Here is a 22,405-nt window from a genome sequence, read left to right as displayed (position 1 = left end):
CTTTTTGAACAATATTTAAATTGTCATACCATGGTGTGTGTATTTTGAAGTTTGAACTGTAATTTCAAATAAAAAACAAATAAATGAAGGTATTTATATGGACCGTTCAATTGGTTTCAATGTTTTCATAGCTAAATTGATTGGATATGTTTGTTATGTTGTAGAGAATGACAACTATTATTAATATTTACTAATATAATATCATGAATTTTTAACTTTCGAATTTTTGCAACCAAACGTTTAAAACGCGTATTAATTAAACACCACATAAATGTCGTATTGCGAATTTTTGACCGTACCGTTTTTTTGAGTCACCGAATAATTCAAAAATATGGTATGGGACCATATTTTTGCCGTATCCCAAATTGCTAATAAGGCATACAACTCAAACGTTGGTCCTCATCTCTAACTTTGTCGATAATTGGAGCAGTGTAGATCTTGATCGACCAATATCCAACATTTTTGATCAAACTAAGTGTGAGATATGATACAAGAAAAGAAAGATAAAGATCACTAAGCTTTTCTTATTCATTAATGACGTTTTACAATGTTCTCTCATTCCTCTCTCTGGTTTACATGTGAGAAATAGAAAAATAAAGTGTGAGAAATGAATCTGGTCCCCTCTCTTTTGCATCCAATCGTTTTATAGTTGCTCCACATGGCTTCATCTAATAGTTTCGTGGCATGTGTCCATCATTGTATCTTGCCTTTGTACCTGAAATTTATATAAATATATTGGCTCTCTAGCCGATATTGTATTAGAAATTAGTGCAATAATGGCGAATATCGGTGAAAATTATATTATAATAAGTGAAAATTTCGAGATTTCGAGAAGCAATAGAAAATAAACTTGAAAATCGATGATTTGATTTGATTTTTTATTGTTCATCCGACATTGTTCACCTCGATACCGTGCATCGGCACTGTGCACCGATACTGTTCATCGACATTGTTCACTTAATACTATTCATCATCATTGTTCATTCGATACTGTACCTCGATACACTATTTATCCGATACTGCGCATCGGTATTGTTCATTCGATACTAGCTGTATCTCGATACACTATTTATCCGATACTGCGCATCGGCATTGTTCATCGACACTGTTCATCCGATATGGAAATTTTTGTAATTAATTTTTTGAAATCCGAGATGGCAATTTTTGCAATTAATTTTTGAAAATTCGAGATGGCAATTTTTGCAATTAATTTTTGGAAATTCGAGATGCCATTTTTTATTTTTATTTTTATTTTTATTTTTTTGAGCTTAGGATTTTGCCTTTAGCCATACATTATTCTACTTGAATAACATAAGAGACGATGCGTAGAGCACTCACAAGGATTCTCCACAACTCAACAAATTTTTTGAACTTTAGTTAGGATTTTATCTTTGGCCATACATCGTTCTTGAATAACATAAGAGACGATGCGTAGAGCACTCACAAGGATTCTCCACAACTTGAAAATTTTGAATTTGAAGTAGAATTTTGATATAAAGAATTTTTGACAATTAAATTTTTTGAATTTTGAATAAAATTTGATAAAAGAAAATTTTGAATTCGAAATAGGACTTTATTTTGATCAAAGGAATTTTTGAATCCACAATTAGGATTTTGACAATGATAATTTTTGAATTTGAAATAGGATTTGATAAATGAAAATTTTTGATAAAAAAAAAATTTGAGCTCTTTATCCAATCTCCAATTTATCGATCCATATTATCATTAAAAAGTCGCCCCCAAGCAATAATTTCATATCAGTATTTGATATGTCGCCCCCAAGTGATAATTGCAAACATCGGTTCTTTAAAATATCCTTCCTCACCTTAAATCATCAATGGAATATCGAGGTGAATAGCCTTACATCATCAATAAATTTTTTGTCCCCAAGTAATCTATTTATGTTGGTCCTGATTGGCATATCTATTGTGGCCCCAAGTGAATTTTCTATATCAGCCCAGCTCCAAGCAATTAAATGATATTGGGCTCCACGAATTTCTCTACCATTGGCTCCAAATGGTTTGTTTATATCGGATATCGACATATCAACCCCCAAGTGATTATCTCTAATTTGGCAATGAAATGTCAGCCCAAATGATCTATTGTACCTCTAAGTGATCAATTTCGATACCAAGTATCGAAATATCCATGTATCGAAATATTAGTATCAGTATTGAAGTTGGGTTGGGTATCGAAGTTGTGTTGTTGGTATCGGATAACTGCGTTCTGTTGAGTGGTTGGTTGGTTTTTGTTGTCGCACTCGACCTCGGTATCGAAATTTTTATTGCTACTTGACTCGGTATCTGTATCGAACTTGGGTTGTCTAACTCGACCCTCGGTATCAAAATGGTCTTAATATTGTTATCGAAATGGGTTGATGTCTAACTTGACCTCGGTATCGAAATTGGTATGTTAGTAGTTCTTTTCTTTTAGAACTCTTAGCACGCAAAGACTCCTCAAAATTTAATATCAATCAAATGACAACCACAAACATCATGCACCCAGCACCAACGACATATGGAGTTTAGCTACTATAATCACAATCATATACCCCTCTTCACCACCAATAATCATATAACCAATCGGATTTTTCAATACCCATCTTCTCATTCAAGAATCATCATCACAGTATTCACGAATTAAAATCAATAACGAATTAAAGAATGAGTTCAAGAAACTTATAACAAAATGAGTTCAAAAAACTTATCTCGATAGTTCGGTTGTTTCGAAGGTCGAGCACATCTTCATCACTTCTTCTCTGTTTTTGTTTCTCTCTTTGAACTTCATGTTTGAAGCTAGCTTTTTTATGAAGCATTAATGGTGGAGAATAAGAAAAAACTCAATTGACAAATCAATCTCCTCTTCATCAGTTTCGCTCAACCAAGAAAACTTGAATGTGTTTCTTAAAGAACGGACGACGCCGCCAATATGAAATACAAGAAGAAAAAGACAAAGATCACTAAAGTTTTCCTTATTCATTAATGTTGTTTTACAATGTTCTTTCATTCCTTTCTCTGGTTTACATTTGAAAAATAGAAAAATAAAGTGTGAGAAATGAATCTGGTTCTCTATCTTTTGCATTCAATTTTTATAGTTGTTCCACATGGCTTCATCCAATAGCTTTGTGCGACATGTATCCATCTTTGTTTTTTTCTTTGTACCAAATTTATATGAATATATCAGCTTTTTAGCCGATTTTATATTAAAAATTAGTGAAATAATGGCAAATATCACGATATTTGGTCTAAAGACAAACTCATTGTCTTGACGGCAACTCCAATTCCATTGAAAAGAAACGAACGCGCGTCACCACATGATGAAAATCTATATTAAAGTGCGTATAAGGTTTTGACACTAGCTGACATTAGAAAATATGTCCATCGAATATGCAGATCGTATTCATGAATGACGACAGCGCATGCAGTAGATATTTACATCGTTATGAATGTGGTATAGGGGTGGGCAATGGGCCGGGTCGGGCTAGCCCGGCCCTAAACATTTAAAGCCCTTCAGATATTAGGACCGGGTCGGCCCGGCCCTAAAGTCGACATAGGGGCGGGTCGGGCGGGTCACAAGTCTAAATCTCAAGCCACGACTGACGACCAAAGCCCAACTTTTTATAAAAGGGCTTTAGTGGTCTTTAGGGCCGGTCAGCTTTAGGCCTAGCCTATATATTTTCTTTTTTTTTTTTTTTACATCGGTTTTAAAACTCATTTATATTACAAAATGTATAATAATCTACAAACTCAAAGTCCAACCAATCTAGTAATAATCCCGTATAAGTCAAAAATTTTAAATGCACATCCACAATCTAATGAAATGGAAGACATCGAGAGTTGAATTTGTTCTTCCTCAGACTCAAACCTCACTAAAATTACATTTAACATTTAAATACTTAGACAAATAATTATATTATCATTTTAAAATTTTAGAAGTAATAGATATAAAGAAGAAACATAATAGTTTTGGTTAAAGGTCACTAAGTTGTTAAACTATTTGTAATATCATAAATTATTTCTATAATAGATTCAAACAAATATAATATTACCTTCTTCTAATTTAAAAGTGATTCAAGCTTTGTATATGGAAATGAAAATATTGGCTTTGAACAAGTGATGGAGAAAGGTTTGAGATTACAAATGTCATTTTTCCTCGACAAAGGGTTTTTTGATTTCTATGTTACAAATGTCCGCCGTATTTTTGCTTTTAATGGTGTGGAAGGAAAACCTTTAGTTTTTGGACTTGGCGGATGTGAATAAAAATATAATTTATAAGAAATAGGTGAGAAAAGAAATTGAGAATAATAAGTTATGGACTTTGACTTGATGATCAAAGGAATAAAGTCTTATTTTTATTGAAATTTTAATATTGTTCTTCACCCACTAAGTTGACAAGTTTTTGTTATATAAAACAAGTTATTGGAAGTACCGCTTGGGTGTAAGTGATAAATTACAAAGGACAATGTTATTTTAATTGAAAATATTTAACAAAGAGTTGACAATTATGGTATGTGTATTTATAGTGAAAGTATGAAAAGGGTCGGTTAGGGCTTGGTTAGGGTCGGCCTATGTTTTAGAATCTTAGCCCTAGCCCCTCCTTAGAAGCATTAGAAATTACTGGTATGGCACGGCCTCCCTAAACTCTGTGAGGGCTTTTAGTTGTGAGGGCTTTATAGGCTTAGGGTCGGTCGGTCGTAAAACGGTTTGGTTAAGTCGTTAGGGCCAAATTCCCACCCCTAATGTGGTATCGCTTCAAAAATCAAAGTCCAAGATTAATCCAGCTATTCGATAAGTACCAGAAGACCAATTGATCATCTGGCTCCTGCTATAGATAGGGGTTAACCATGGTCTTTAATTGCTTAGTAGCTGTTATGAGTAGGGCTGGCAATGGGTCGGGTAAGAACCGATATCCGATCCGGTCCGAACCAATAAAAACGGGTCTGGATCAGGTAGTTAGTATATTGGACCGGTTCTGGGTCTTGAAAATCAGAACCGAACTCTTATTGGATTGGTTTTGGATTAAGTATGTACCGAACCATTATAGGCCTGATCCGATTAAAATTTTTAGTCTTATTTTCCTAATTTTCCTCCACCATTTATTTCTATTACCTTATGCAACATTGCAATATTTAAAATTCCAAAATAAGATATGCAAAATATATATGTAATATTACAATATTTTTTTACATAATAAAAAGATGGTTTCTATCTAAAGAAAAATCCTCCCTTACAAATTTGGATTTCAAATAATTCATTATGTCTTTTGGATTTGTGTACCTTGTTTTTGTGTTTAGCAAAAAAAAATTATTTAATATTTATATAACGAAAATTAGGATCCAATTATAAAAAACTCGGTTCACCGAGTTGAAATTGAGCTTATTGGTTCGGAACGGATCGGATCTGGAATAAAAAAAGTTTTCGATTCGGTTCTGATTCTCTAACTCAAATATCCGTTCGGATCGGGTCCGATTCTGGGTCTGTATTGTTGAAAAGCATATCGGTTTTGGATTTGCATATATCCGGACTGATCCAACCCATTGCCAGCCCTAGTTATGAGGGCAGAGATCGGGTCGGGTTCGGTAGGATATTACTATATCCGAATCCGAATCCAAACCCGATTAAAACCGAAATTGAATATCCGAACCCAACTAACCCGATCAGATAACACTAAAAATTAAAAAAAAACCAAAAAATTATATCTGAATCCGAATCCGACCCGAATACATAAACAGATATAAAAAGCGACCCAAATCCAATATATTCAGTAAAACCAATTCTCTGCATTAGTGGTGGTGTAGAAAAAGTGTGTTAAGTCTAAATGACATAACTGTATTTATTATTATTTCAATTTGACTTTAACTTTTTGACGGAGTGTTTTGTAATTTAGTCAATTGGGTATGAATAATTCTGTCCAAACAAAATGGTTAAAGAGACCAAAAGTTACATAAAAAATTAATAAAGTACTGTTGCAGTACTGTAGCTAACAGCCGCCTTCAACTGTTGCAGGTCTCTAGATAACAGCCGCCGCCTTTAAACTGTTTTAAATATGTCATCAGCTCAATCGTAAAGAAACTAGCTAGAAAAAAGTCAAAAACACGGCACCAAAAGCACCACGCACATACGTAATATAATTCTCTTTTTTTGTGCCGTGTTTTTTCTATATGACCAATCGATCATTTCGATCATCTCTTGCTATAAATAGGTTATCACAAATTCACAATCTCTTACTCATACAGAAACTAGCTAGAAAAAACACTGCACAAAAATGGCCAAGTCTGTTGCCAGCTTTTTCACTCTCTCTACTCTTCTCTTTGTAATATTTCTTGTCCTGTCCAACACTTTTGGTGAGTACGTATTCCCAAGTTTCTAGCTAGCTAGGACATGCAAGCTAGTTTGCAACCTGCTTCCATTGCACGTACACAACACCAATCTACAATTGTTTAGTCTCATTAACAACATAATATATATGCTTACTTACCGGCCTTGATACATTGGAAAAGTTTAGTAATACGGTATACGTGGGTCTTTTATTCCCTGTAATATACTGTGCCCTGTTGCCACATCTCCTGACTTTCGGAAAAAAATAGATTTTAGATTATATTTAGAACGTTTCATCCCTCTATTCTTCGTACTTGTGGCCAAATTTTGCGTGAGAACACACGCAGTTGTAAGAAAGAAAAGATGAATATACCAAAACAAGTAGGACTGTCTACTATACTTTGTAGTTGGTACATGTGATAAAAGTATTACTACCATTTTTTATTTTTTTAATTTTATCAACTGGTATATGTTAACTAGCTTGAAGTGTGCATGTATCAAATTGTTACTTGTTTGTGATGCAGAGACACCAACTATGGTGGAAGCGGCTGAATGTGAAAGGCCAAGCGGGACGTGGTCTGGACCCTGTTTCAACTCTCTCGCTTGTAACAATCAATGCATTAGGTCTGAGGGAGCCCTTCGTGGAACATGTAAGCGCTTTGCATGCTTATGTACCAAAACATGTTAAATCATCGGACCGTTAGTGAACCAATAAGCTGCTGTGGTGCAGCCAGCATAAACTATATACCACTTCCGTACAATCGTACGTACTGTATCGCAATAAAATAAGTTTGTGTCACTCCACAGTGACCCATCTAATACATGGACTTTTGTTAGTATCTATACTATGGTGCTAATAAGATGAAGCTATGAATCTATGAATCTATGATGTGTGATGTGTGTCCGTTTATAATGCGCATGCAAATCAGTTGAGGGAGCATTTGGTGGAACTTGTCGCTACAGATTTCCGAGTCAGAGACGCGTCTGTTTCTTTCGTAATTTCTAAATAATCGCACCGCTAGTAAACCCATTATGCCTACAATACAACGAGTGACACAATCTTATTTTATTGCCCACAATTTTATTTTATTGCGCTACAATACAACGGAATATTGGTATGTAGCTGCGGCTGCATATCAGTGCATAGTAGGATATGAAAAAAAATTAGGCCTACTACGCACTATAGCTGCTATACAGCGGCAACTCCATGCCAACATCCCGTTGTATTGTAGCGCAATAAAATAAGATTGTGGACAATAAAATAAGATTGTGTCACTCGTTGTATTGTAACGCAATATGTACTCTGTTTCTATATGCACTTTGGTTCTAAAATAAAATGAAACTATGATGTTTGTCCGCGTTTATTGAGCATGCAAATCAAACCAATATGTGTCACCTATACTCTGTTAGTCGATCTGTTGGATACTTTCACCATGCCAAAGAAAAAAATAGGTTGGAAAAGTGTAACGCCTCCTAATCCAACTCATATCTCAAGGGTATGGAGGCGTATCTGGAGGCCTTACTCATATCCAAATCCTGCTCATATCCCGCTAATAAACTTGTGCGTTGATTACTAACTAAGAAACTAGCTTCTAAAGTTCCTATGGTTCCAAACAATGGTTCTAGAATGGTACAAAATACCCAAGTTTCATACTTCATAAAATTTGAAGTCCTAAGCTGCTTCATAGGCCATCTACAAGGTGCTGCAGGCCGCTCTCCAGACTGCCCGAGGCCAGTTCTAGGCTTTGACAGGTCACTGCAGGCCATATTTCCAGCCACTACGGTCCATTCTTTCTTGAGTTCTTTGAAATGTCATTCACTAAGTATACATGCATATTACTTCCTTCAAAAACCAAAAATCAGCACCACAGCATTCACACAATTATGCTCTATTTCTACCTACACATCAATCAAGCATATACAAGTGCTCACTAACCACCCCAACCCTTATCTTATATAAAGATTCCTAGTTCATTTCAACTCAATATCATAAAGAAGCATGTTAGAAATTCTCTGATTGGGAAGTTCAAATATCCCAACGGATTGTTAAGAGCCACAACCCAATTATACTTACACTTTACCAATTACCACAATAGTACAAAACTTTCTCTTTTATGTACCAAGTATGAAAACTTCAATCCAAGTCTAGTGAAGATTCACTATGTCCTTAAGACAGATTTTCCCTCTCACGGTGCTTTAAGGTTGGATGGAAAACTGTCTCCCAATCCCAAGATAGAATGGATTTTTCCTTCTTTGGAAAGCAACACTTCAATTCCAAAGAATCAGCGAACTCAACATTGTGTTTTTACTAAGAACAAAGAGGAGATGAGAGGTTTTTCCGAAATCTTTCTTCATGCAAAAACGTCCGATATTTATATGAGAGTGGTGCATTTTGAAACAACACGTGGCGTTTGAACCAAAGTGTCTTTTCAACAAACACGCATCTTTGTCTTTTTTCGAACAACACAGTGCCTTTTCGAACCAACACATATAGTGTCTTTTCGAAACAACACAGTAACCGTTCAGACCAACACGTACAATGTCTTTTCGAACCAACATAGTAACCGTTCGAACCAACACTTACAGGGTCTTTTCGTAACAACATAGTGACTTTTCAAAACAATTGTTCGAAGTAACACAATGTCTTTTCGGAACACCATAGTGACTTTTCAAAAGGACGCATCTTTTCGGCATAAAACAACATTTCAAACCGTTGCCTCTTTCCAAAGGTTCTTTCTCTCTCTTTACGTACTGTTTCAAGTTAAACCCATTTCATCTCAAGTGGGGTAACTTGGGAGACAAATTACTCATTCATTTCTCAATGGATTTGTGCAAATTCAAGTTCCATGTGTTCACTACATTATAAACTTTCAATTGCATATCCATTTTTCTAACAATTCTCCACATGAATGATGATTTGGCTTCTTCTATTATAAACATCGGATATTTGTTCTATTTCAAATGAAAAGTTACCACATCAGGTCAAGTTGCATGGGAGGCCTTGAACTTGTCTTAGTGAAAGATGATCGGATTTAATTAGACGATCGGTGACTTCAATTAATATCCTTGAACTCCGTCGCCTATTTATATAAACCTAGATAATCATCTTCACGTAATACCTTCTCGAACACAGTTGGTTCTCACGTTTGTGTTCATATTGGCCTTGAACACTTTTTGGTTTCAGTGAGTGCTTTTGAGACATTTGCCTTAGCATTCTCATAGAAGTGGCCCCACTTCACAGTCACATAGGTGATTTCTTTAAAGACTATCCTGCAATACTCTACTTGGATAACATAACTTTCCAAGATATAGTAAATCATTAAAAGCATAACTTATCCTGATTCTCGCGACAGATATATGCACTTTCTTATTATAGGAATAGGTTAGAGTATAATATTACTCTCCAGTGCTAGTTGAGTCACAGACATAATTCAGTTGGCTCTTTGAACCTAGATTTTGTGATCTCCATTCAACTAGGTTGGTTTTTCTATTATGAGGACTCCTGGTTGAATATCTCAAAGGCTTCAAGTCCATTCCCCTAGATAATCGTTCCACTTGCTCTCTTGTTAAACCTTTTGTAAGCAGATCCGCAATGTTATCTTTAGACCTTATACAGTCGATTGAGATAATTTCATTTGAAAGCAATTGTCTAACGGTGTTATGCCTACGACGTATGTGTCGAGACTTTCCGTTATACATACTACTCTGTGCTCTACCAATAATAGATTGGCTATCACAGTGAATACACATTGCTGGCATAAGTTTAGCCTAGTTTGGAATATCCTCTAAGAAATTTCGAAGCCACTATGCTTCTTCTCCAGCCTTGTAAAACTTAGATTCATCTCGTCTTTGTGTTTGAGATGTTTCGAGATACGTTAATTTGCGAACGGTTAGTGTGGTCGTAGTAGATGGAAAAGCGCGTTTGATTTTCAAATTTTCTTCCTGTTTTTTATGGGCGAGTCTTAACCAAATCTTGCATCAGAAAGTAGCTGCACAAATAGAAGAGTTCAGGTGCAATAGTGCAATGGCAAGAAATTCATACTGACTTATTTTTCTTCGATAGACCATACTGACTGTTTTTGTGTACAAAGTAATTGAATGTTTACATGAATTCGAGGTCAATAAATCTCTCTATAAGAAATACAACAATGAATTTGGATTGTCCCAACCTCAAGTTCCCTTAATTGAAAAAACGAGGAAATCTTAATTGGAAATATATGGCTCACTGGCACTGTAATGCTACATTTATAAACCTACAGTATCAATGAAAACTTAGACAGTGGAGACCATAGAAAGAATAATGAATCAACTCTTAAACGTGTTGTGGAAGAGTCTCGATCAAGACACAGACAGAACTGTGGAAATCAGTGAAGTTATGTCCACCTTCCAGTGCCTGTATATATATGGCTTCTCTGGGTTCCTCACTTACTCCACTCTGCATAGCATAATCCAATGCCATTTCATAATCCACCTGCATTTTCAAGAAACCGATACTTTAGTAAAGACTGATGTCTATCCTATCTCTTCTACAGACTATAAAGACAGATGAACTTTCTAGCATTAGATATACATAAGAGGCGACAAAATAAGTCACCTGCTCAACATGTTTAGCAAGTTCTTCTCTTAGCATTTCTTTAGTAAGGACCTTTGCCGACACTTTCTTTAGCACTTCAGCTTCCTCTCCCTCATAGCGTCTCTTCTTTGCATGTTGCTGAGCGGTATCACTCAAGATACCATGTATGGCATTCGTGACGTCAGGTATGTACCTTCAAATGAGTATACCTCTGTACGACTCCAAATGGCTTTAACGGTAACTAGATTAGCTATTTCACTGAGCCTAGGAATGTATTGAGTTCGAACGAAAATGCCTGCACCTAAAATTGCAATCTGGGGTGCTGCTTCACTCATTTTTAGAATCTGCTTTCTACACAACAGGTTTGAATATACACGTGTCAGAATTGTTAAACTAGCAATGATTTTTTGTAATCTATATAACATAGATAGGTAGATAGGTGGAGTGGGTTGACAAATTCCAACAATGTCATACCTGGTCGAGTCACCGTTAACCATAGCCATAACTAGTAAATTTGTGGACGGCAATTCACCTAAGATTCGAAATTTTCAACAATAATACTTTTAAATATTCGGTCCAATAAAACGCTAACGTTAAGTTTTAAATGGATATAATACAAATGTATTTCTTTAAAATTCGACTATATATTTTACAATTAAAACTTTGATATATAAGTATATAATGTTTTTATTTTTATTTTTACAATTTTATTCGTGAAAAAATAATACAAATGTCAAATTTTTTGTTCTACTTACTATTACTAACACATTTTTTTTGTTCCAACTAAGGCCCGGCCCGTTTTTTTGAATTTCAAAGATCTGGACATTATAATTCGACAATTATAAGCCCGGCCCAACCAATTCGCGAATTAAACCGTATCATTCAAAAATTCGCCGACTTATTCGTTTTATTCGCCAAACCTTATAATTCGGCGAATTACTAGCTATGACTATAGCCACTAAAATATTTTTCTCGAGTAAGCTAACAAGTTTTTTTTGGGTGAGTTTAATAGTTTTTCTTACCTCACCCACTCCACACAAAAAAGCAAGGCCAGGACTGTTTTTAGGCTGAACTTTTATGGGTTGTTGGGCTCTAGAAACATGAGTAGGGGGCAAATGCGCCGAAGGCACGTCTATTTGTGCCGTACCGGGGTCGCGGATCGTCGGGGTCGAAAAAGTGTCTTGATATGCATCTACTCACTCTGAAAATATGAGTAGGGAGGGCAGATATGCATCGGGGGCACCGAAGGTACGCATATCTGTGTCGTACCATGGGGGGATGCAAGTCGGGGCATTAAAGGCGCGTGTATCTATGCCGTAAGGCACGGGCTAGTGTAAAGAAATGGAATGGAGATGAGAGAGAGTAGAGAAAAATAATTACATTAGAATGTTGTGGGACAAGAGAGAGAAAATGGGATTTGGCAAGTGTCAAGTTGAGACGCGAGAGGGAATTAGTACAGGTTGTAGCCAACCATTGATTTTGCATCGAGATGTATCTTACTATATAGAAAAAGATTGGGTATGATGAATAGTGTTTCACGTACGTTACAGGGGCAGTTTTTAAATTTTACAGTTTTTAAATTTTTTAATATTTTTTTTTTTTTTTGGAGGGATAAAATGGTAATTTTGCTATTTTAAAAATAGTTTTTTTATAAATGTGTGGGCTTCGATGGGTCCTTGTGTTTGGAGAAAGGTTTGCACCTAAGGGTACAATAGTAATTTTAAATGTATAAATTAATAAAGAAAATAATAATAATAATAAAAACTCCAATATGCCCCCACGTGGATACCACGTGCATAGTGACTAGTGGTCATTAATGTGAGAATACTATTGTGGACTGATAGATTGTTGTATACTATGGTCACTAAAGTTAGAATACTATTGCCGACAATCTATAAATACGTTTTTTTTTAATAGCAGTTCTAGAGTGCGCCTGTTGTATGGCTGTGCTAGCATCTAGAGCCTTGAATAATGACTCTGCCATGCAATACACACGAATCCCCTGCCTGATGGAGAGCCCAAATGAGAGAGTACCGGTACATCATGCGTACCTTAGATTTTATCTATTTTTAAATCGTATGGATTGTTGACTGATATCCACATCTTCCTTTTCTACGATATATATTTTCCATAGATCACGGACATCATCTCTATAACAAAATAGGTGTGGTCGACAATATATACCACACCACCCCCTAACTTTTGGATTAAGTTACGACATGGAAAATCTGAAGGAATCTGATGGGTGTGTGCAACTTTGTTAAGTCAATCCATAACCATTTGGTGAACAAAGGCTACTGCGCGGGCTAGGCTTTTAACGTTAGGGCATTTACGCATTGTGACTGAACACTCTAACTATTTGGGATGTGCTTTTTAGCAATATTGTAAAAAACACTAGGCGGTAGTCGAGCAGTGGGAGAGCGCTTAGGCCTTATAGACAGTGCCTAGACGGGCTAGGCGGGTTTTTTTCCCTAATATATCTTATAATATATATAGTAATACACGTCTATATTAATACATACTAGTAAACGGGCACGTGCGTTGCACGTGCTAGCAATGAAAAATGGGGCGGAAAAAATGAAAGGAAAGAATTATGTATAATGTAAAATATTACATATTAAATTTGTCTGAATGAAACTTCAATAAGGAAAAAAAAACACTTGAATACGTTAGTTTTATTCTTTGTTTGATACGTTTTTGTCTTTGCTCTGCCATGCTTGCTTGAATAAATATATTTGAAGAGGTATTTAACCGCCTATAAGTTAGTTAGTATGTAATTAGTATTGTATATGCCACAAACTAATTAACCTAAAAAATAGATATTATGTTGAGGAAATTCACCTTTGTGTTGCTAGTTGTGTGATTCTTTTGTCGAGTATTTATGTGGTGGAGGAACATTGTTGGATTCATATGAGTGTCCCCCCTATAAGATATAAAAATACTACATCATGTTGTGCAATATAATGTGTATTCTTAACTGAAGATTAAAATATCTAAAGAAAAATGTAAGAAGAATAAACTTTTTCTTATTATTGTCTTCTTAATGATCTAGCGAATCCATTAGCAATTGTTCTTTTTGTCGTTGAATATTTTGGTCAGATTAAATAAGTAGGTAGGTTGGACAGAGAGAGAAAATGTTGCTAGCTAAAAAAAGCCATTTTTTTTTTTGAAATTTAAAACGTTCACATTTAAGTTGGATATAATATGTGGACTGAATTGAATGTGTAAATAATAGCTTTCGATAAGATGGCTATGTGGCAAGATTGAATGATTCAAATGATGGAGGGTTGAATTTTTTTCAATCCATTTGTATGGAGGCGCACAGAAGTAAGAAATTATGGATTATAGTTGCATCGTTGAATTACATCTAGAGTAAGCGGCATATCACTGGGACTGATTCCAAATATTTCAAGTTAGTACTCAATATCTGTATAAGCGTGATGGTTTCAAAATAAACTTTAGCAAGATCGCCATGGCTGGAACCTGTTGTCAACTGCCCATTTGGTGCTGACGTTGTGACTTGGTTGGCGACATGGCTTTGTACTTGGTAGTGGTGGCTTGGTTTTCCAAGGAGCATTGTGTATTGATTGCATTGGATGAATGGTCGTTTTATGCAAAGATTGATTTCAGATATTGAGTACTAACTAACCTACTAACAATCTCTTGACATGGCCTTACGGTAGCATGGACAATGGCAAAGATGCAGAGAATTATATAAATATTGAGCCAAATGGTAGTCTCGTTGAACACTTTCGTCAAGAGAATGGAAACAAAATATTAACTTTTCCATAAACATTACCATTACGTTGTTCCCTACTTGGTAATCGTTTGGACAAAATGAGTATCTAATCCTTCATTCCTGAAACTTCTTAATTTTTCTTAGCCATTTTGCTTTGAGCTACCAAGGCATAACACACCCAACAAAAACTTGAACTGCAAGTTGATTGTGAATCAGGTTAAACTATATGATTCCTCACATAAAGAAAAACTGCAATATGCATTATTTTTTGTTTGTTTTATGTAATATATGTTTCCTAGGGGAAATGGAAAAAATTTATTCATAACTGTCAATATTTCATAGACGCCAGGATAAAAAATTCATAGCGCTCCTCACAACTGGTGAACCTTCATATTTGTACAAACAAAGCAGGAGCATCCAATCACACACGTGGTATAGTCCATATATGCACTGGAGGAAAAGTGGGAATACTGTGATAGTGGGTGCACATTTGTTATTGGCACTGAGTTGCTCTCCTCGTACTACATGGGATGATGGGAAATGGAGTTTGAATCTTGCTGGCATGATGATGATTACGTTTATAACGACCTGAGGAGACACCAATGATTGGACACTAATTAGGCAATTCGATAGTCACTTCCCAAGTTCTAATTAAAAGGTCGAGAACATGCTATAAGGGCATAAGTTAAAACAGATTTAAGGCTGATTATGTGCGCCAGAAAGCGGCTATTCAGAGAGGAAACACTCATACCTGCGCAGAGATAGACTGCATGATAATAAAATGAAACAATAAAAAACATGATATTAACTCAAACAATGATTTTGAACAAAATTTTCAGCTGTGTGCAGTCAAAGAATCTAGATAGAAACGAGTTCTAATGCAAAGCGAATGGACTAATTTCCCCAATATTATCTAAGTTAAAGGATTCGGCCAAAGGGAGCATCTAAAGCACAGCTGAAGTGCATCGTCGTATTAAGCAACAATGGTTATACTACATGGTAGGCAGTAGCTGCAACTGAATCGTGAAGGGCCTTCAAAGAAAGTGTTTGTTTACCAATATGATAACAAACATTATTACATGGCAGAGCAAATCTAGTAGTTTGATAGAACAACTATTTATGTAAATCCTATCACATTACTATTACATGGCAGAGCAAATCTAGTAGACATTAGTAACATCACTGCTGCATTACAAATTAAATTCCAAGAACAAAATATCTAATAACCATAAATAATAAAACAATAGTAAGTTTAGGACATAATAATAACGACATAGTCCAATCCATCTTCAGCATTCAGTCCTATTACCGTTTACATGCTCCAATCTCAAACCACAACATTGATATCCATCAGAAACTGAGTTGCTCTCCCCTGAACAATCCCGTATTTTGTTCTCTCCCTCACCGCTATCAAGCCTCTCAGGGTTTAATACCCCCGAATGGCCATCTTCAACTTGGTCATTTTCGAGAATGGATGTAAGTTCTTCTCCGTACAACTCTTTCAAATCCACCTGTTTCAGCGTAAAAACTTCGGTAGAAATACTTCAGTTCACATTCAAATAGAAATATATGCTTATATAAAAGCACATTATATACTATTCTTACTAAGATAAAGCATTGCAAGGTTCCAACTTCCAACTGGGAACTCCTAACTACTACCATGGGGATTCTTGCGGTTTTCCTTTTAGACTAAATGGATATATGTTAGAAAACATCATTTCAAATGGTTCTAATGTTATACGCAAACTCCAATTACATTAAAGAGAATGGACACATTGAACATAGCAAAATAAGCGAACTATATATCTATCACAGCAGGATACAAAATTTGAAGTATAAACATTTACGTACGATAAGAGAAAAAGCTGAGCACTAAGTGGAAAGATATCTAATCACTAACCTTAATTGAACTATTTTCCATTTCGATATTACGGCACTCCTCGCCAAAGTCTCGGAAGCTCTGTTTTTAGAGTATTATTCTCGTTGTTCAATTTCTTCACCTTCGTTTGTAAATCTCCACATTCTGCCTGGTAAAACAAATAACGAAATGAAAAAAAAAAGACAAAAAGGCAGTCTCAGAAAGTTTGACCACACCAACTGACCCCTGGAGAAAATTTTCATTGGAGAAATGTTTTTCTGGTAACGCAGATTTAGCATCCATAATCTTGAAAAGCAAAGAGCCCGAGCTCTACAGAAACAGATATACTCAGAGAATTGTGCATTTGAAATGAACCTTCCTGATGGGAAATCGCCTCTTCTCATGTAGACAGAGGATCAGGAATCAAACCTGAAGACAGGACCAACCACTAAAGAGGGCATAACAGATGAAGTGACTTGTGTTGTAGCTACTCCCAGAGGATCCAATGTGAGGATAACGGAGAAGAAATCAGATGTGATGGAAGACGAACACCAAGCTGTCAAGCCCTCTTGTAGGTTATCCTCAAGAATAAGCACTCAAAACAGGAAGGTTGTTGTTGTCCCTTAAGCTAACAATGGATTGCAAAGCTGTGAATTATCTGATATTTGCAACGTTAATACATGTTCAGGCAATAGCATGGCTGAGTATAGAGAAAGTCTACCCATGGCAATTGAAGAGGAAGTGAAGAAGAACTCAGACTCCCATTTTCATCCAGTGTCATCGTTGGATAAAGCTGATATCGATGCTCTTCGTGAATGTAGTGGAAATAAAACTAAAACTACTAATGAAGTTAATGTTCAAAAGACTTCCGCACAAGATGAACCAGTAGTAGATAAGTTAGAATTATCAAGAAAGGATGGTGAAGACAGTTTAGGGGTTCAAATTTGTAAGGTTGATAAAAAAACAGGTGTTCTACCGAAAGGTTCTAATCTGACAGGGTAGAAACATGTAATACCTCCAGTGAAGCAAATATCCAACTTGCAAGTGACAGGCTTATCAAGTTCACATTTCAGAGGAAACGCAAGAAGGGATCCTTGAGCGACCCTGATGAAAATGAATATCAAGAACATTACATCGTGAAGAGAAGAGCAGAGGAGAATCAAATTGGTGCTTTGGCGCCCCATAAATTTGACTCGATAATGGCTCGATCCGCGAAAGCAACGATGATCTTGATAATATGTTGAGTTCACGGTTCAAATAATTCAATACATACTCGCAACTCTGTAATTTTTTAATTTTTTTAATTTTTTTTTGGTTTAAGGAAGTGGGGAGGGTTGTGGAAGAGGTATCCCTAACTGCAACGATTTATTGTGGTTGGGTATCTCGAACTAACCATATTGTTTATTTGAACGGCGATAGACAACTAATCATATAAAATAATCATATTATAAAGGTAATGCAGTTATACACAACATTTTATTGCACTATCAGGGTACCTGATCATGGATGCGTAACTGAAAATTTTCAAGCTGTGAAACTTGTTGTTCGTAAAGTTTATTCTTCTTCAAACATTGTACAAGAGCTGGTCAACAGAAACCGTATGCCGAAATTCACAAATATATTCCATATGTAACGGCATTCTTGAAGTTTTCGGCCCTATTTTTCTTGCTCATCTTTGACTATCGCACAACCTTAAGGCCTTTTTCCTTTGGCTGCCAAGAAGCGTCTAGTTACTGGAGACTTGTTTCGATTCTCTCATTTTCTTTCCTATTCAGCTCGTTCTCTGCCACATTTGTGCTAACCAAAATAGTAGATAATAAATCCTAATAAAGTTTATCTAAAATAGAATATGAAAATAATGTAGGAGCTTTTGAGGTAATCGGGGAGTGGCACAATGATCTATTCCAATTGAGAAGGTTCCATGGATTCATATAAGATATAACCAAGACGACTAAATATTGTGAGAATTTATTCATTGAAAGAAGAGGGGGATAATAATAAGTGCACCAACCTGACGTCCTCTTTTGCACAGTGCTATAGCTACTACAAACATGTTTTGGTAATATGTCTTGCCATGCAAACTTGTGTGGCTTCTTCATGAATAGTATCCAGTATCACTGCTGCATCTAGTGTACATCTATCAACCACACTTATTTTGAGTCACTCCTACGAAAAAACAGAAAGATACGTCCTCAAAGCAAAAGTCCAAGAAAGGTGAAAACATTTCAAAAAAAGTAAAAGTAAAACTGAATTGTTTTAGCCATTAGTCGTGTGAGTCCGACTTTGTACAATTATGAACATAGGAAAGCATAGTAATGTTGTTTTTCCTCCTCCTTTATCTGGGCTTGGGACCAGCAATACAAGAACGGAGTTTGCATTGGCAGAGCTAAAAACTTTTTTATATTAATTATGGTGATAGTCCTGGGTTAAATGTTTTAATCAAAACAGAAAACGAAAGAGAACCTGACATACACCATGCTTAATCTTCAATAATCAATATATTAGTTGAAGCAAACTAAAAAGTTTTATGTGTTCTCAACAGATTTTAGGCGATGACTTGTTTTTGCCAAACCCATATGCTATTGTTGCCATGTATCATTTCTTCAATAAAGTGTGGAAAGATTTTGGGAATCAAAAGCGGTTAACTTTATCTCAAAAATGGGATCTCAAAACTACTTTTATCCTTAATTGATGGGAAGAAAATCTCAAGTTTCATACGCTAACTAAACTGTTCCTTAAGTTGTTTATCTAGATTTTCTCCTAAATTCAAGAATATTGCTAAGAATTACATTAGATAACCTGAATGAAAAAAAAAATGCTTCAATACATACACCATGCTTAATCTTCAATAATCAATATATTAGTTGAAGCAAACTAAAAAGTTTTATGTGTTCTCAACATATTTTAGGCGATGACTTGTTTTTGCCAAATCCATCTGCTATTGTTGCCATGTATCATTTCTTCAATAAAGTGTGGAAAGATTTTGGGAATCAAAAGCGGTTAACTTTATCTCAAAAATGGGATCTCAAAGCTACTTTTATCCTTAATTGATGGGAAGAAAATCTCAAGTTTCATAGCTAATTAAACTGTTCCTTAAGTTGTTTACCTAGATTTTCTCCTAAATTCAAGGATATTGCTAAGAATTACATTAGATAAGGAAGAAAATCTTAAGTTTAATACGCTAATTAAACTGTCTTCCTTAAGTTGTCTACCTAGATTTTTTTCTAAATTCAAAGATATTTCTAAGAATTACATTAAGAATTTAATAGATATTAGGAAACTCTAACTACACAGATCCCAAATAAATAGGACCTACTATTAATCGTCCGATGTATTAATTATATAAATTTTTAGCCGTCGGATATAGGCTTCACACAAAGCGCTTAAAAACCAAGCTGTTTTATTATATAGACTAGAAATTAACCCGTGGCTACGCCACTCAAGTCATAACGTTATTCATTTTTTTTATTAGTTAAATTAAAAGCTACAAAAGAAACACAAAAATCTAACAACTATTATTTACAAAATTAATATTGAGTGTTTATGGAGGGTGTATGCTACTTAGATTGTTTTGGATTAGGATGACCTTTGTTATATAAACATATGCATCAAATTCATTCATTTATCAGAAAATTTAAGAAGTCATTATCCTATCAAATATTATATTTTTTTTTATCTAAAAAGATCTAGATTCAAATCCTCACATACAATAAAGGGTTCCTTATTTCCTAACCATATGTCACTACTACATAATAACACTTATACCACTATTTTTAAGTGTGGTATAAATATATTTACCACTGTTATACAACCGTGACAATAGGTGGTGTGGTATATAATAATAGCAAAACTGTGGTATATATGTTTAACGGATACCACGGTTTTTCAAAGAACCGTGGTTTGTAATGCCCATTATATACCACGGTTGTCAACATAACCGTGGCATATAAGCTATTGAAACCGTGGTTTATATTAGTGTATGTGTTATAATACCGTGGTATATAATTATAGTAAACACTACGGTTTATGCCAAACCGTGGTATATATATATATATATATATAATAATGCTAGTAACAGTCTTCTACTTAAAAACCAAAACTGCATAACAAAATTTACACAGCCTGCCTACATACAACATTTCCATCTTCCCAACAAATTCCAAAATGTACAATAAACTATCAAACATTGCAAAAAAAGATAATAATAATAAAAAAAAAACTTCCATTAATTTTTTGAGTGCACTAAGAAAACAAACTTCAAATTCCTTTTCATAAATTCAAAAGGTAAGACTCATAAATTAAATTGGAGGGGTCCGAACATAGCCAAAACTCATCTTCATTCGCTTCCGACTGAAACACCCCATTTTCCTGGATGAACTGAAAACTTGAAAGTATGGCATAATGTTAAGTGTCATTTCTAATAACTAACTGAAAAGTGAAAATGGAACGAGCTATAGCTAGGAAACATGGAAAATTAGTATACACAACAGAGAGCATACTTGTGATGCTCGACTCTTTCAAGGAAAGTGGGCCACGATATATCACATCCCCTTGAGCCAGAGAAAGCTAGAACTTCCAAAGGACAACAATTGCTAAGGGAGATCCAAAGATCAACTACTTTACTAAAAACGTAAGGAAATTTTATGAGAACTTTGTCCACATGTACAAGGTGTCAAATTAGAATATTTGAAGGCAATACATCACCTATATAAGGGCAGTCTTTTGTTGCCACGAAGAACAAAATCCTGAAAGGATAAGGTAACTAAATGAAAGATTCTTACGACGCATAAATCTGCTAATAAATTCATATTTCCATTAGATAAAGAAAGCTATTGCATTGAATAATAGTAGCTTTTTGTTTCCATGAAAGACAAAAGCATGAAAGAATAAGGTAGCTCCGTAGCTCCATTAGTTAAAAAAAAATCTCAGGACACATAATTCTTTATTTAACGTATATATAAGATAAAGAAATCATATTGCAACCAGTCATGATAAAGAAAGCATATTGCATCGAATTTAGAGATAATATATGTTTGCATGCATGCCATGAACCATGGATACTAAAAGCGGAGGGTAGAACCATGTATATGGACATCATCATATCCTCATTGATTCATAATCTCAGCAGGTAGAAAACAAGGCCTTTTAATTAGAAGGCTAGAAGCTTCTAGGTAAAGTCTAACCTATCAACTGCATGATGCCCGTTTATATCTTGAGCGAGCAAACACACGAAAAACCCACCAAATACTTCTAACTTATTGCATACTAGCCGTTGAGAAATTAAAATTATCATGTTCTAGTGAAAATGTAACAAACAAAGCCTAACCTGGATGAATATTGCTTTTGCTTTTGATATCCTAAGCCTCATTGATATTTCACTAGAGGCAAAACTATCAGCAATGGATACAAGAACATAACCTACCAAAACAATTGCAAGATAGATAATGACAGCAGTGACATTCATTGGCATATCTATTGCAATTGAAGATCCTTTATCCAGGCCCAATGTTTGAAGTGCATATGAAACTAACCTGCACATGTAATGCCAATAAAATTCAAAGTAGAATAACCAGTCAAAAACCACAAGAATGCATGTTACAAGATAAAATGAGCTGATCAATAAAAACACAAACTTATTGAAACAATCGAAAAGTGTATTATATAAGTAAAAATTTGAAATCGATAGTTCAAGGACAGACAATCCGGATATGCATGCACGTGTATTATGGTTCCGATAATGCACAAAATCATATTCACTATTCAGTACACCAAAGCATAATGAAGTGTCTCAAAGAGCATACACGATAATGTAATCCTAAAATATATTTCATTGAGAAACAATTAAACGCTCAATCCTTTAATCTAAGCAGTTTGCCACTGCATTGTACTGAAGCTTTAATATATTGATAATTGAAATA

General features: G+C 35.1%; 2 long non-coding RNA genes across 2 annotated transcripts; one reads left to right on the top strand and one right to left on the bottom strand.

Moving 5' to 3' along the window:
- The first annotated feature begins 6,073 nt into the window (after positions 1-6,073).
- LOC147484949 (uncharacterized) lies at positions 6,074-7,198 on the top strand. Its single transcript, XR_015202069.1, has 2 exons — positions 6,074-6,343; positions 6,842-7,198. It is a non-coding gene; the product is annotated as an uncharacterized LOC147484949 (long non-coding RNA).
- A 3,158-nt stretch (positions 7,199-10,356) lies between these two features.
- LOC147484948 (uncharacterized) lies at positions 10,357-11,422 on the bottom strand. The gene is made up of 2 exons (XR_015202068.1): positions 10,912-11,422; positions 10,357-10,788 (listed from the first exon to the last, which is right to left on the bottom strand). It is a non-coding gene; the product is annotated as an uncharacterized LOC147484948 (long non-coding RNA).
- Between the last annotated feature and the right edge of the window lie 10,983 nt (positions 11,423-22,405).

The sequence above is a fragment of the Coptis chinensis genome, chromosome 7 (genome assembly GCF_015680905.1).
Source record: "Coptis chinensis isolate HL-2020 chromosome 7, ASM1568090v1, whole genome shotgun sequence".
NCBI classification, from domain to species: Eukaryota; Viridiplantae; Streptophyta; class Magnoliopsida; order Ranunculales; family Ranunculaceae; genus Coptis; species Coptis chinensis.
Note: the sequence above shows the minus strand (reverse complement) of the source record. Positions and strands in the feature narration are given on the sequence as shown.